Source organism: Carcharodon carcharias, chromosome 7 (genome assembly GCF_017639515.1).
Source record: "Carcharodon carcharias isolate sCarCar2 chromosome 7, sCarCar2.pri, whole genome shotgun sequence".
NCBI classification, from domain to species: Eukaryota; Metazoa; Chordata; class Chondrichthyes; order Lamniformes; family Lamnidae; genus Carcharodon; species Carcharodon carcharias.
Genome location: NC_054473.1, coordinates 151,138,275 through 151,151,967, shown reverse-complemented (window position 1 = coordinate 151,151,967; position 13,693 = coordinate 151,138,275). Strand labels below are relative to the sequence as shown.

The 13,693-nt window shown below is 39.6% G+C and overlaps 1 protein-coding gene across 8 annotated transcripts in view; it reads left to right on the top strand.

Annotated features, from left to right (window-relative positions):
• Window positions 1-13,693, top strand: part of tshz3b (teashirt zinc finger homeobox 3b) — a 105,221-nt gene that overhangs the window by 2,644 nt on the left and 88,884 nt on the right. Inside the window, exons 1-2 of one of the 8 annotated variants that reach the window (XM_041190893.1) lie at window positions 948-1,052; window positions 2,986-3,089. The exons of 5 other annotated variants lie outside the window; for them this stretch is intronic. The gene's annotated coding sequence lies outside the window, so the exon portion shown is untranslated. Of the gene's footprint in view, window positions 1-947; window positions 1,053-2,985; window positions 3,090-13,693 lie in introns of those variants that run through there. 2 more of the 8 variants (XM_041190892.1, XM_041190894.1) reach the window with 2 other exon arrangements.

Genomic DNA, 13,693 nt, shown 5'->3' with positions numbered 1-13,693 from the left:
GGCTGTCAAACCACTTCACTTCTTTTTTTCCTCTTTTCCCCCCCAAAAACTGGAGATTGGGCAAGATTTTTTTTCAAAGAGAGAGAGAGATAAAAGGTGTTGACAAAAACTTAAATGCATGTCTTTTAAGGGATGGAAGAATAGGACTGTTCTATCAAAATGACCCGTCAAAACGACTTTGTTTCATATTTGATTTAATTGTCTCTCTCCTGACAGGCACATTCATCAATAGCTTAATGGTCAATCAGAAGTTGGCAGAGTGAGTGCTTTCATTCTTTCCCATACACAGGCTTTGGCGTACTTTATCAAAATGCCTTTGCCTAATGGATATGGGGAAGGGGGTGTTGATGACTGAAAGCCACTTATTTAAAAAGAGGAAAAAAAGAATATTTATGCTGCTGATGGGTAGATGAAGACAAATTAGTGAGCTGTGCATGATTTTTTTTCTCTGTTTTGTTAGAGGCACAGCAACTTCCTGTAATTTTTTTTCTCTTGGCCCTCACAGCTGCAAGTTATAAGGTTCATGACTGCTTTGTGGTATACAAAGAGTGATGACAAATTGATTGCTCTGTAGTGATGGAAGTAGCACACACACAAAAAAAGATGTCGTCTGATGTGCTGTGATGGTAACTTCGGGAAACCAGTCCCCAGCAACCTTGAGCGGATTGAGTATACACAAGATTTCCCAAACTGAAAGGTCCGCTCAGCCGTAAAAAAAGAAAAGTTGTTTTGCCAGCTTCATTAGTGTTCACCTAATTAGCTGTAAACCTGATGGATTCCTGACAGGTTTAATGATTGGAGATGACAAGCTCCACGCACTGTCATACAGCAGAATTAGGTTTGCAGCTAGTTTGATGTAATCAAGTTGATATTACACAGTCCTAGTTGCCTTTAGTTGTGCATTAACTCAATTTTCTGCTGCAGGTGACAAATGGGCTTTGGTACCTGGATAATCATGTCACAGAAATTAGGGCCTTTTAATGGTCTCTGGTAGAATAACAACAACAATGAACAACCCCCAGCAATGGAGCATTTGTAGACATAACAGACAGGTGCACAAATTCTTTATGTCTTGCTAGATTGTGACAGCACATTGTGAATTGTCTAATAGAGAAGACTAAAACTGTCGCCAAGAATCTGTAAAAAGATTGATTTAGTTTATGGATTCAATAGGACAGAAAGCAACAATCAGCAAAGGTAACAGTGCTGTATGTACATAGAGCATAATGCACTTTCTAAAGAGGGGTGTTGATCGCATATTTGTATGAGAACATTTTCTAGTTGCCTTATATCAGCTCTAAGCTGAAACATTTTTATTCTATTATCACAAGCAGATAAAATAAAACAAATAGGCTTTCAACTATATTTTTAATTAGTGTGAGAGAAAAATATAATTAAACCAAGCGATACATTTACTTTCCATCTTTCCCACCATGCTATATAAAAGTTTAAAATGTTGGTATCAACAGTGTTATCTTGTTTAGATACAAAATAATCTTCGCAAAGAAAAGTGTATCAATCATAAAGATAAACTATGTGAAGCAGAAAGCAGTAGTGCACTCATCGGATTAAGATAATCTGTTTAGTTGTTATTGCCATCATCCCAAACATGAAGGAAGCAGCGAGAGGTAGAATACCTACAGAGGTACTTGTGGTTGGCTGTTGCAGTATTATTTGCCTGCAAACCTGCCACACATTGCTCTGCTGGATGGAGATTCTCCCTAGCAGCCAACTGACAGAATGATTAGTTATGGCCGTTCTCAGCTTTTGCAAGGAATGAACAACAAAGAGAAAAGAAGGGAAAAAGCATAACCATAAGACTGCCTGAAAGTTTCTTTGAAATATTTAACCAGCAAACAGAATTTTCCAGAATCAACTGGCATTGCCTCCATTAGCTTGACAGCTGTCAATTAAGGCTTCAGTGCTCTCCTGGGCAACAGTTTATTGCATACAGTTGATGCTGTCATTTTGTTCCCAGTTTTGCCTTGAGCACTATCATGAGCAGGAGTGAAATAGTCAATAACTGATGTATCAGCAGTTATTTCTTAAATTGGCTCACAAGTCTGCATTTTTCTTTTGCTAAAGATTGTTTTGTAAAGTGATTAGAATGAATTGTGACTGCTGCAGGGTTATGGGAATGCAGTGAAGCCAGGGTGAGTTAGCAGGATGAGACTGGTTCATTTTGCAACAATGTGGCTCATAGGATTGTTAGGGCTGGACTAAGATTGAGGAAAAAGCATGAAGGTACACATCCGTCAATCCATCAATTCTGTTATTTCAAATTCAGAGTTCAAAAAAGGTTCATTGATTAATGTGTTAGATACAAAGGATCATGTCCTACACACCCTAAACTCTTTGCTTTGTTAAGTAAAGGTGCAGCATTTAAAGAATGCTTTGAATAGCTAACTTCTTTTTTATATATATAATTATGAATTATTAATCTGTATTGTCAGGGCACATGTTATCAATTATGAATATCTGGTTTCATCACCCAGAGCAGCTGTGAGGGAAGGGCGATGCATAACTAAGTTAGTTAAACTTAAAGCATAGGGTGTTTGCCATCCATTGCAAAGCAGTGTTCCTCTTTATTATCCAGTCTGTGATAAAACATAAAACTTATTTATTCTTAGCTGTTGGGATCTATTTTTAGTTGCCATCCATGTTAAGGTAAAAAGTAATTATGACATAAGGTAGTTAGTTAAGAAACCTAATACTAGCTTCCAGATATGGCAGTAGCCCTGGTTAAGACCTGCATCATTTCTTAACCATGGGTATTACTGCGAATGGTCAGAGATGGCCCCACTTACAATACAGTCACAGCAGGGCAGCTCTCTGCACTGATAACCATGCCCACCAGAAAAGTGGAACCCTAGTCATGAGAGTTGTGTTTTATTTTAAATTTGCACGTAAGAAGGACTGGGCAGATGCCAATGGAGAACGTCATGCGTCGCTGGCAGCCACACACTAACGTCTTCATTTCCATAGGGACTGTAAAGCTGGCGGGATACCAATACCAGTTTCATGCCGCCTCAATGTCTACAATTGGAAGATGCCAGCCTGAAAACTATGTGAAATCCAGGGATCAGGAGGTGACATTTTATGCTGGTTTCATACCAATACATTACGTCAGGAAGCTTTACACTGTCAGAATAATGTTAGAATGGATACCACTCTGCCTTCATGCAGAGTTGATAACATAAATAATAGTTTATTATCAACTAGGGAACTAAGCATTTTTAAAGTAAATATTTCTGCATTTAATTAAACTTATTCTTTCAGTCAACAGAAGTTATATTTTGTTTGTTGACAAGCAGAGAAGATTCTGGCAAAGTGTAAAATGAATTTTAGTACATCCAGTTCTTATATGTATGGAAGTTGCATATTTACGTTATCAGGTGTTCCCTTAGCAACTAGTTTTACAAATGCTAGATAATCTTAACAAGGCTTGACCCTACAATGTGGAAAAAACCCTCATGTTACTACAGTGGGGACTATTTACCTGAAAAACATAGTACTGTAGGAATAGGAGTTGATCAGTAAACCTCTCGAGCCTGTTCTGCCATTCAATTAGATCATGGCTGATCTGTACCTTAGTTCCATTTACTTGTCTTTGATCCATATTCCTTGATACCCTTACTGAATAAAAATCTGTTGCTCACAATCCTAAAAATTTCTAGATGCTTTTGTTGTCATCTATAGTGTCAGGTAGCAGCTCTGGAACAAAAACATGTTAACTCAGCTTTTATGGCTATTATATAAGTATGCTTGATATACCGTCAGTACCTAGATTACAGTAGTGATCAACTTTCCATCTTAGCCATTTTTGGTACTGAACAAGAAGTTCGTATTAATAATGTTGAGCAAAAAAAAAATCCGATTATGTGATTTTTGTTTTAAGAAGCAGGGTGCTGTTTTATATATCTACAGGCTTGGGCTCTGTGCCTAGAGTTTTTTTCCTGCTAGATCATTCCTATAGCTTGAGGGCCAGATCTCAGCAGGGGCCCAGGAGGCTTGGTAAGGTCAGTTAAGACTGGCAGCCATCAGTCATCCATGTGTGACACAGACTCTGTTTTTGATGGCAGGGATGATGAAAGGCCTGGGAACTGTATAGGCCCCTGTAATCAGGGCCAGTGCTGACATCCTTCTCAACTTTGACAGCCTCTTCCTTTTCTCTCTTCACCGCCAAGACTGTCTCAACTGAATTTTTTTTCCCCCTGTTTCATGTAGTTGATCAGTCTCAGATGCTGGAAATTATTTTATGAAGGGAGGGGGTGTTACTGGTTAGTGGGCTGGGCAGGTGTTAGTGGAAGTCTGTTTTTGTACTGTAGGCCTGTTGCTAATTAATGTTCTTCCATAAGATTCTGTCTGAGTTGAGTAATGTTTTTGATCTTTATGCCTGATAACTGCATACTTAATGAGATTTCAAAGCTTCTTGAGCTGTGAGTGCAGCTCCCTGCAATTATTGACAGATGCCTTTTCTTTGCCATTGGGTTCAGCTTCATAAATCCTCTTTCAGTAATGAGGTTCAGAAGTGCCACCCTGCCAGTGAGCTAATGAAAGGAGGGGGGGGTGGGGGAGGGGATGGGGTTGTGGGAGAACTGCTCACGCCTGCCTGAAATGTTTTTTTCCTTAAAAAATTTACTCTGCAGATGTCAAGCTGTGGGAAGTACTTATTCAAACATGCTCATTTTTATCTCAGTTGTGTGTGGAGTTTGGGGCCTGCAGGGCTAGAACTTGTTTACGTATTACTACTCTAATTGTAACTGTCGAGGAGTTTGATAGAGGCCCTTTTTTTTGTGGTTTCCGTCAGAGGAACAATTTTACAGCAAAAAATGAAGGGCAGGGAGAAAGAGCTCCTCAGGTCTCATGTCAGCTTGTCCTAACTGTGCACTTGAAACATGGTAGATTTCATTTTCAGAGTTCTGAAACCAAATCCTGGTGGAGAATAGCTGCACCATGCCAAACAGTCGATTTCCTTTTCAGCAGAGTCATATATCATTGACCCACCCTTTCCCACTGACAGAATGACATGTGTCATTTATCAAATGGGCCCTTCCAGACACCAAGGGAGGGAATGCAGCCCAGTTTTGTGCAAGGCTGTCTTTTTCTCTTAGCACAGAGTTGGGGAGAAGTGCTGTTGATTTGGGAAGTGCATGCTTGTGGGAGGAAAGGGAATAGGGGGAAAGGCAGAGGGTGGAGAGAGACAGAGAGAGATTGACAGAGTAAGTGAAGAGGGTGTGAGCTCTGCAATTATCTCCTACCCCATTCCCTAAACCCTTGCAGCAGATTTTGCACTTAGGGGACAGGCTGACAGGTATCAGTCAAGCAGCACAGCTTACTGGGGGTTGTGTAAATGAATCTGGGAGCTCTTGGTTTCACATGATTCAAACGTGCATTATTGAAGATGGATGTTTCTTAAAAAAAGATTGATGATGGATATCAGGCTTATGGTGCCATTTATCATTTTGAATATTATTTAGACTTGCCGTGTAAAGCTGTAACTTGAGAGTTGGACGAGCTGGGACGGATTGGAGGCCTAGATGTGCACAGTTTGATGGATGGCTTTGCTTTCTAGTTGTTTGTTACCAGATACCAGCTGGTCATTATGGGACTGCCTCACATTTTTTTAAGGGAATAAAAAAGGCCGTGTTTACTAAGAAGAATATTCATATTAATCAAAGCAGAAAAGTTTTGTGTGGGCCAGAAAAGGTGGATAGAATGTAAATAACACAATATCACTTTAAAGTGAAAAGAGTAAAAATAATACTCGGAGGTGAGGTGTTCAAAGGATAACTTAATGGCGTAAGGAATCAAATGGTTGCCAGCACCCAGCACTGAGGTTGAATTTCAAACTCCGATTTAATACCGACCAACAGTTCATTTTCAAAAATACTTGATAAAATTTTATGATGACTCCAATTCTCCAAGGGGAAAAATTTTGTTTTATACCCTTTAGAGTTGGGAGGGGTGGGGAGGCAAGTCCTGTATCTTTCTTTTCATTTGTAAACTTTTCCAACAGTAGGCATCAAGCCCATTTCAGGTGCAATTAAAGACTGAACAAAGTTTAAGAAGCAAAAAATGAAAAGTACTTTTGTTTTGGTTTGTTTTATTCTTGTCTTTTTCCCCTGTTTTATAGTCGGGAGACATGATTTATTGTAGCCATCCATCTTTAGGGCTCATCCATCACATCCTGGTTGCTAGGCAATCATGGCAGCAGCTGTTTGCTTTGAATCAGACAGAAAAGTTGTCAATCATCAAAGGCAGGTGAATAGCATTAGAAACACGCTATTGTCAGACAGAATAATTAATCAAAGCAAGAAAAGATAATTAAAAAGATATGACCCTTGCAAGTACTCGCTCTGGATTGCTTGAAAAAAATGCCTGGTCTTTTCTAGACACTTAAGCAGCTGAGGGCTGATAAAATATGTACTCTGTTGTGCATAGTTTTTAATTAATAAAAAAAAGATTTGGCATTCATGGCTCATTCTAGAGAAAAGTCTGAGCAAGAGCTGAAGAAATTAGTGCTGTTTGCTTGAAAGGTCTGACAGAAAATTACAACTTTCCATCAGTGGTCTGTTGTGTTGTGTGTGCCTTGGCTGCATGCTTTACTCAGCTGCATACTGTCCACTTTTACAGTAGTTAAAACCCAAGCAACTTTATGCTGCAGTTCTGACCTTCCTGCATGCATTCAAACATGGAAGCTGGATAGAAGCCACTAATCTGAAGTTTTCAGCCATGCTATCAGATACATTTGGAATATCAGCACAGTACCTCCTATTGACATAACAGCACAGCTCATTTCTATTTCCCAGCTTGTGTAATAGCAGAGTTCAGATTCTTAGAACATACACCCGAAAGAAGTTGGACCATAATTTGCTGTGGCAGGGCATCTCATAATGCCTGCTGTTATTTAGACTTTCCCTTGCACTTTTAAGTTTTTTTTTGCAAGATAAGTTGCTGTAAGTGTGAGCTGATGAGGCTAAGGCGAGGTAAACAGGGCATCTGGGGCCTGAGTGAAAAGGCGAGCAACCATGTATCTTCTTAACCAATCATATGCAATAATTGTGAAATTAGCACAAGGATTGAGAAAGAAGTGTAGGTTAGAATAGCTGAATTAAATGTCAAATCAACTACAGAAAACAGTGGGAAAGAAAGATTAGATTAAATAAGAGAAGAAAAAGTAAAATTTTGATTCTTTTTCTTTCCATTTTAAAAATATCCAACAATTAAAATCTGAAGTATTGAGACTTCACATTTGTAATATTTTCAGTGCCGTAGAAATAGTCACATCGCATCAATAAAAGAGTACTTAGATTGAAAATTTTTGTGGTGAATTTAGTTCATTTGTACCGCAGAAATACAGTGAATTCACACCATTCAATGCATTTCAGTGGTGAAGCAGACAGGAAAATGCATGTTTCACAAAGCTAACAGGGAAGCCAGCAATTTTTGGCATATTTGAGTTTAACTGCCATCTACCCCTTGCCTGAAGTTGCTGCAGCATTTATGCATAAATAACAGTGAGAGCCATTAACCTCACTGTTATTTTGACAGTGATTTCTGGCCATTGTATTATTATTAAAGGTGAATAATTAGGAATTGCAGATTAAGATTATAAGATTTAGGGGAATATATTTCAATTTTCACAAATATGGGCTATGGGATGATACTGTTCTCTTTGAAAAAATACATTTAGTCGACCTGTAAAATGATGTTTTGAGTGATTGCCCTCAATGTGAATTATCTCAGTCTGATCAGTTCACTTCCTGTTAACTGCTCATCTATGTGCATTCTCACCTTGGTTCTACTTTTGATTGGATTACACTTCAAATGCAGCTATGTGATACAATTCAAATAAAAATATAGTATTCTTTATTCTTTCATGGGTTGCGGATGTTGCTGGCAAGTCCATCCCTAATTGCCCTTGAGCAGATGTTGGGGAGCCACCTTCTTGAACCACAGCAGTCCAGCTGGTGCAGGTACACCCACAGTGCTGTTAGGAAGGGAGTTCCAATATTTTGATCTCGCAACAGTTCCAAGTCAGGATGGTGTGTGGCTTAGAAGGGCACTTACAGGTGGTGGTGTTCCCATGCATCTGCTGCCCTTGCACTTCTATGTGGTAGAAGGTCATGGTTTTGGAAGGAGTACACATTGTGTGTTGGTGGTGGAAGGAGTGAATGTTTAAGGTGGCGGACTGCTTTGACATGGATGGGTGTCAAGCTTCGCGAGTGTTGTTGGAGCTGCACTCATCCAGGCAAGCGGAGAGTATTCCACCACACTCCTGACTTGTGCCTTGTAGATGGTAGACAAGCTTTGGGAAGTCAGTAATTAAGTTTTTGTCTCAGAATTCTCAGCTTCTGACTTGCTCTTGTAGCCACAGTATTTGTATGGCTGGTTCAGTAGAGATTCTGGTCAATGGTAACCCCCAAAGATGTTGATAGTGAGGGAATCAGCGATGGTAATGCCATTGAACATCTAGGGGAAGTGGTTAGATAGTCTCTTGTTGGAGATAGCCATTGTCTAGCATTTATGTGGCCTCAATGTTACTTGTCACTTATCAGCCCAAGCCTGAATGTTGTCCAGGTCTTGCTGCACAGTAGCACAGACTGCTACAGTCTCTGAGGAGTTGCTATGGTACAGGACATATCTGGGCACCTTTCCACATTGTCATATAGATGCCAGTGTTGTAGCTATACTGGAACAAGCTGGCTAGGTGCACGACTAGTTCTGGAACACAAATTTTCTGTACTGTTGTCGAGCTGTTCTCAGGGCTCATAGCCTTTGCAGTATCCAGTGCCTTTACCGTTTCTTCCTGTAACACGGTGTGGATCAAATTGGCTGAGGATTGGCATCTGTGATGCTGGGGACTTCAGGAGGGGGCCAAGATGGATCGTCCACTTGGTACTTCTGGCGAAGATTGTTGCAAATGCTTCAGTCTTACCTTTTACATTGGTATGCTGGGCTCCCCATCATTGAGGAAGGGGATATTTGTGGAGCCGCCACCTCCGATTAGTTGTTTAACCATCCACCACCATCAACGACTGGATGTGGCAGGACTGCAGAGCTTTGAGCGGATCCGTTTGGGATTGCTTAGCTTTGTCTGTTGCATGCTGATTCTGCAGTTTGGCATGCGGGTAGTTCTGTGTTGTGGCTTTACCAAGTTGACATCTCATTTTTAGGTATGCCTGGTGCTGCTCTTGGATTGCCCTCATGCACTTTTCATTGAACAAGGGTTGATCTCTTTTCTTGATGATAATGTTAGAGTGAGAGATATGCCAGGCCATGGGGTTACAGATTGTGGTTGAACACCATTCTGCTGCTGCTGATAGCCCATAGCAACTCATGGATACCCACTTTTGAGCTGATAGATCTGTCCTGAATCTATCCTATTTAGCACAGTGTCAGTGCCACACAACATGATGAAGGGTAGCCTCAGTGTGGAGACAGGACTTCATCTTCACAAGGTCTATCAGGTTACTTCTACCTAAATTGTCATGTACAGATGCACCTGTGGCAGGTAGATGGTGGGGTCAAGTTCTAGTAGGATTTTTCCTCTTGTTGGTTCCCTCACCAACTGCTGCAGGCCCAGTCAGGCAGATACATTCTTCGGGACTTGGCCAGCTCAGGCAGTAGTAGTGCTACCGAGCAACTCTTGGTGATGGACATTGAAGATACCCATCCAGTGTACGTTCTGTGCCCTTGCTGCCCTCAGTGCTCCTTCCAAGTGATGCTCAACATGGAAGAGTGGATTCATCAACTGAAGGAGGGTGGTCAATGGTAAAATGTAGGAGATTTCCTTGCTCATGTTGCCCATGACCTGATGCCCTGAGGCTTCATGGGGTTCAGAATCAATGTCTCCCAGGGCAGCCTCCTCCCAACTGTACATCACTGTGCCACTGCCACTTCTGATGAGCCTCTCCTCCCCTGGGACATACCCAGGGATGATGGTAGTGTCTGGGGCATTGGCTGTAATTGATTCAGTGAGTATGACTACGTTAGACCATTGCTTGACTAGTCTTTGGGACAGTTGACCCAATGTTGGCACCAGCCCCCAGATGTTAGAAAGGAGAACTTTGCAGACTTGACAGGCCTGGGTATGCTGTTGTCGTTTTTGATACCAAGTAATCTGTCCATTTTTTATTCCCTTATGACTGTTCTGTAGTGGTTTGGTACGACTGAGTGGCTTGGTAGGCCATTTCTGAGGGCATTTCAGAGTCAAACACATTGTTCTGGGCCTGGAGTCACATGTAGGCCAAACCTGATAAGAATGGCAGGTTTTCTTCCCTAAAGGACATTACTGAACCCAATGGGTTTTTACTATAATCAGTGATAGTTTTCATGGCACTGTTACTGAGACTAACTTTCAATTCCAGATTTTTTACTATATCAATTCAATTAATTAATTGAATTTAAATTCCACCAGCTCCTGTGATGGATTTTCAATCTATATCCCCAGGGCATTAACCTGGACCTCTAGATTATTGGTCCAGTGACATTACCACCCTGCCACCGTTTTCCCCCAAAATAGTCCAGTAAGTGCAATATGCTAATTACACTAAAAGTAATTATAACAAGAACTGCACACATTTTAGTTTTAACAAAATGCTTTGGTATATGTGATGAAATCAGGAAACTCTGACAGTAATTGTACTAAGGTGACTCCTATTATTCGATATGCAAACTAACAGTTTGCAAAATGCAAGTATTGTAGTTGTCTTTGCTGTGCCGATAAATCGATTATAATTACTTAACATTTTTTACTGACAGAAATTTAAATAATTAGATAATCAGCTTGTCATCAAGCAACTCATTTGGACAAGGTTAGCATGGGACTGTACAGACATTTGATTTGGCCAATCAGATCTGTTGCTGTGTGAGGCCTTGTGATGATACTGCAGGAAAAGGATTACCACACCCCATCACCCCCACCCCTACCTCATTCCTGTTTTATTAGCTGGCTAAACATGTACCAGCTGAGAAACCTGATACAAATAAGTTGGTAGTTCAATGGGAGTGACGCAGATGTGGTTACTGTACAGGACCTAGAATGTACATTTAATCAGGAAGTCAGACCACTTTAATGGTGGTTTAATGTATCTAAATATTGAATCAATCATTTCAATAATCAATATTCAGTCACCAACATTGTAGTCTGGTACAACTCTACCTGTTTCTCCCAATGAAAGGAATCAGTGTACTGGCTGGAAATCATCTTTCAGACAAAAGTTAATTAGGCCAATTCAAATTCTTGTTCTTAAGCTGAAGTTTGTGAAAATAACAGGAGCCTTAAGTGGTAATGTGAAGCATTTTGAGTCACTTGTTTCATGTTATCAATACATTTTATATACATATATATTTTTTAAATGTAAGCATTAGGGAGAAAATGGTAGTGTGTGTGAGAGGAAAAATAGGATTTTCATTCAGTAATGTGTTTTGTGACCATAGCTATATAACGGAACAAGCACTGTATGATTCATCATCGGTCTCAAACACATTAGCGTACAATGATCTTATATTCTATTATCATGTTACAATATGAGCTGAACACTGTGCCTGTGTTTTATAACCCAGCTAAAATTGTCTTATTGTCTGTGTAAAACTGAAACAGGAAAATTAATTTCCACATTTTTTTCCTCTGCTAAAGTAAAAATACATTATTTTTTCAACATGGGGCGTGTACAATATAATAAACTGGAACCAGTTTATACTTCGTATTAAAATCCTGAATATATGGGGCTGTTGATGAATAACAGTAGCAGTACTAGCACATTTGATATTGTCAGGACTGTATCATGTCAATGATAAACTGTTCTTAATTGTAGCACACATGAGCTGTAGATTTTAGTCCACCTTCCAGCAAATATTCAACATGGATACCCAAAGAAAATGTATATTTTATCCACTGGGATGTCCAATTTTTAAAACCTTTTTGTTCATTGAATACTGATCAAAATTCAAGAAATCAGTGATAACCTATGACGTGCTGAATTTCATTTTCAGAATTCATAATGCGTTGTATCAGCCAAAGAATTCCCTGTAACTTTGGAATGTTGAATATTGTAATGGGACATTTGAAATGGGGACAGGTCAGTGGGTGCTGTTATATTCCAGTGCTTTTTCCCCAGGAATAAATCTAAAGAAGATCCCATTTTTTAAGCATCAGAGGGGAAAATAATTGTCTAATCGGCAAGGGATTTGACTACCCCTCCCCGCTGTCCAATGAACATGAATAGCTGCAACAAAAACAGCTCCTTGATTCACTTTAACTTTTTCATGCTCATTAAAGATGTTGCACAAGCTATGAATGGTTTTATACAAAGAATTTGCCTTGTCAGTTGTAGATGTACCTTTCAGCAGCCACTCTACAAACCCATCCTGCTTCTTGCTTTTTTAGGGATTCATCACTTACAAAATCATGGACTGTTTACTTATACCTTGGTTATTTGTCAAAGTTAAGCTTATGGCTGGGATTTTCCAGCTCCGTCGTGGCAGGACCTGCTACGAGAGAATCGGCGGCCCCACCAAAAGTTTCATTGACTTGCGGCCGGGCTGGACGGTCCCTGCAGTGGGCAGGGCTGGAAAATCGTATATCTTGTTTTAGTGAATCTTGTAGATATGGAATTATCACTGCAACCCCCTGACATCTGTGTGTATTCAAAATCTATGCACTACTATGCAGCAACGCCATTGTAAAATTAATATTTTGGTCTGAATATTATGAAGATGAACTCTGAAGATGTAAAGAAAGCAACTACAATAGGGTCCTCAATTTCCATGGGCCATGACTGAAATTAAGATCATTCAATTCAGAAGTTTTAGGAGTGAATTATTCCTGCAGTTTATGCAAATTATTACATGTAGGTCTCAAAAGCAGGAAAAAGGACCCATAGAAATCATCTTTTTGCCATGCCCTTAAAACTCAAAGGTGAACTTTGCTAGAGTTTTTACTTCAGCATGAAGAAACACTGAAATGATTGAGACCTTCATCTACGAAACTGATTTTGAAATCTGTCCATATATTAGTGGAGCCCCACCAGTGGAAGTAGCCCTATTTTTTTTATTTGGCAAATATTAGAAGTTCTTTGTTCACCCACAGGAATATTGTGAGGAAACTAATCCTGGAAGGGCTTACTTAATTAAAGAATGGAAATTTTTCCTAACATTTATGCTAAAATATTTGAACCAATGGTTATTTGAAGTGCTTTTCAAGATTCCTTCCTTTTGATCACAATAACAGTGAAACTGGTATGTCAGAGGCAAACACTATTGGCGTTATTAATTCTAGATGCATTATATAGGTTTGTCAGTGGAATTCCATGTATTTCCATGAGCTGTGTGGGAGTACGTCACAGTAATCAATTGCTATAATATTAGTTCAGTTTAATATTAAAGTGTACTTATCGCAACAAAGTTATCACAGTAATACTGACAGCTCAATTGTTGTCATATTCTTCGTAGAAACCCTATATTTTGATAATATTACAATATTAAGTAGTCTCTTATCATACCAGAAAGATGTTACTGATGTTGTATACTCTCTCAGTTTCTTTAGTGGGAACAGAATGGTCTAATAATAAGCGGTATTGATTGGGACATGGAGAAAAATAGATTGCTCACCATTACTTTAAAAATTGTTCCTTATGTTTTAATCCCAAGTTTTCTGTATTTTTTCATCACTTCTATTGTTAACGTA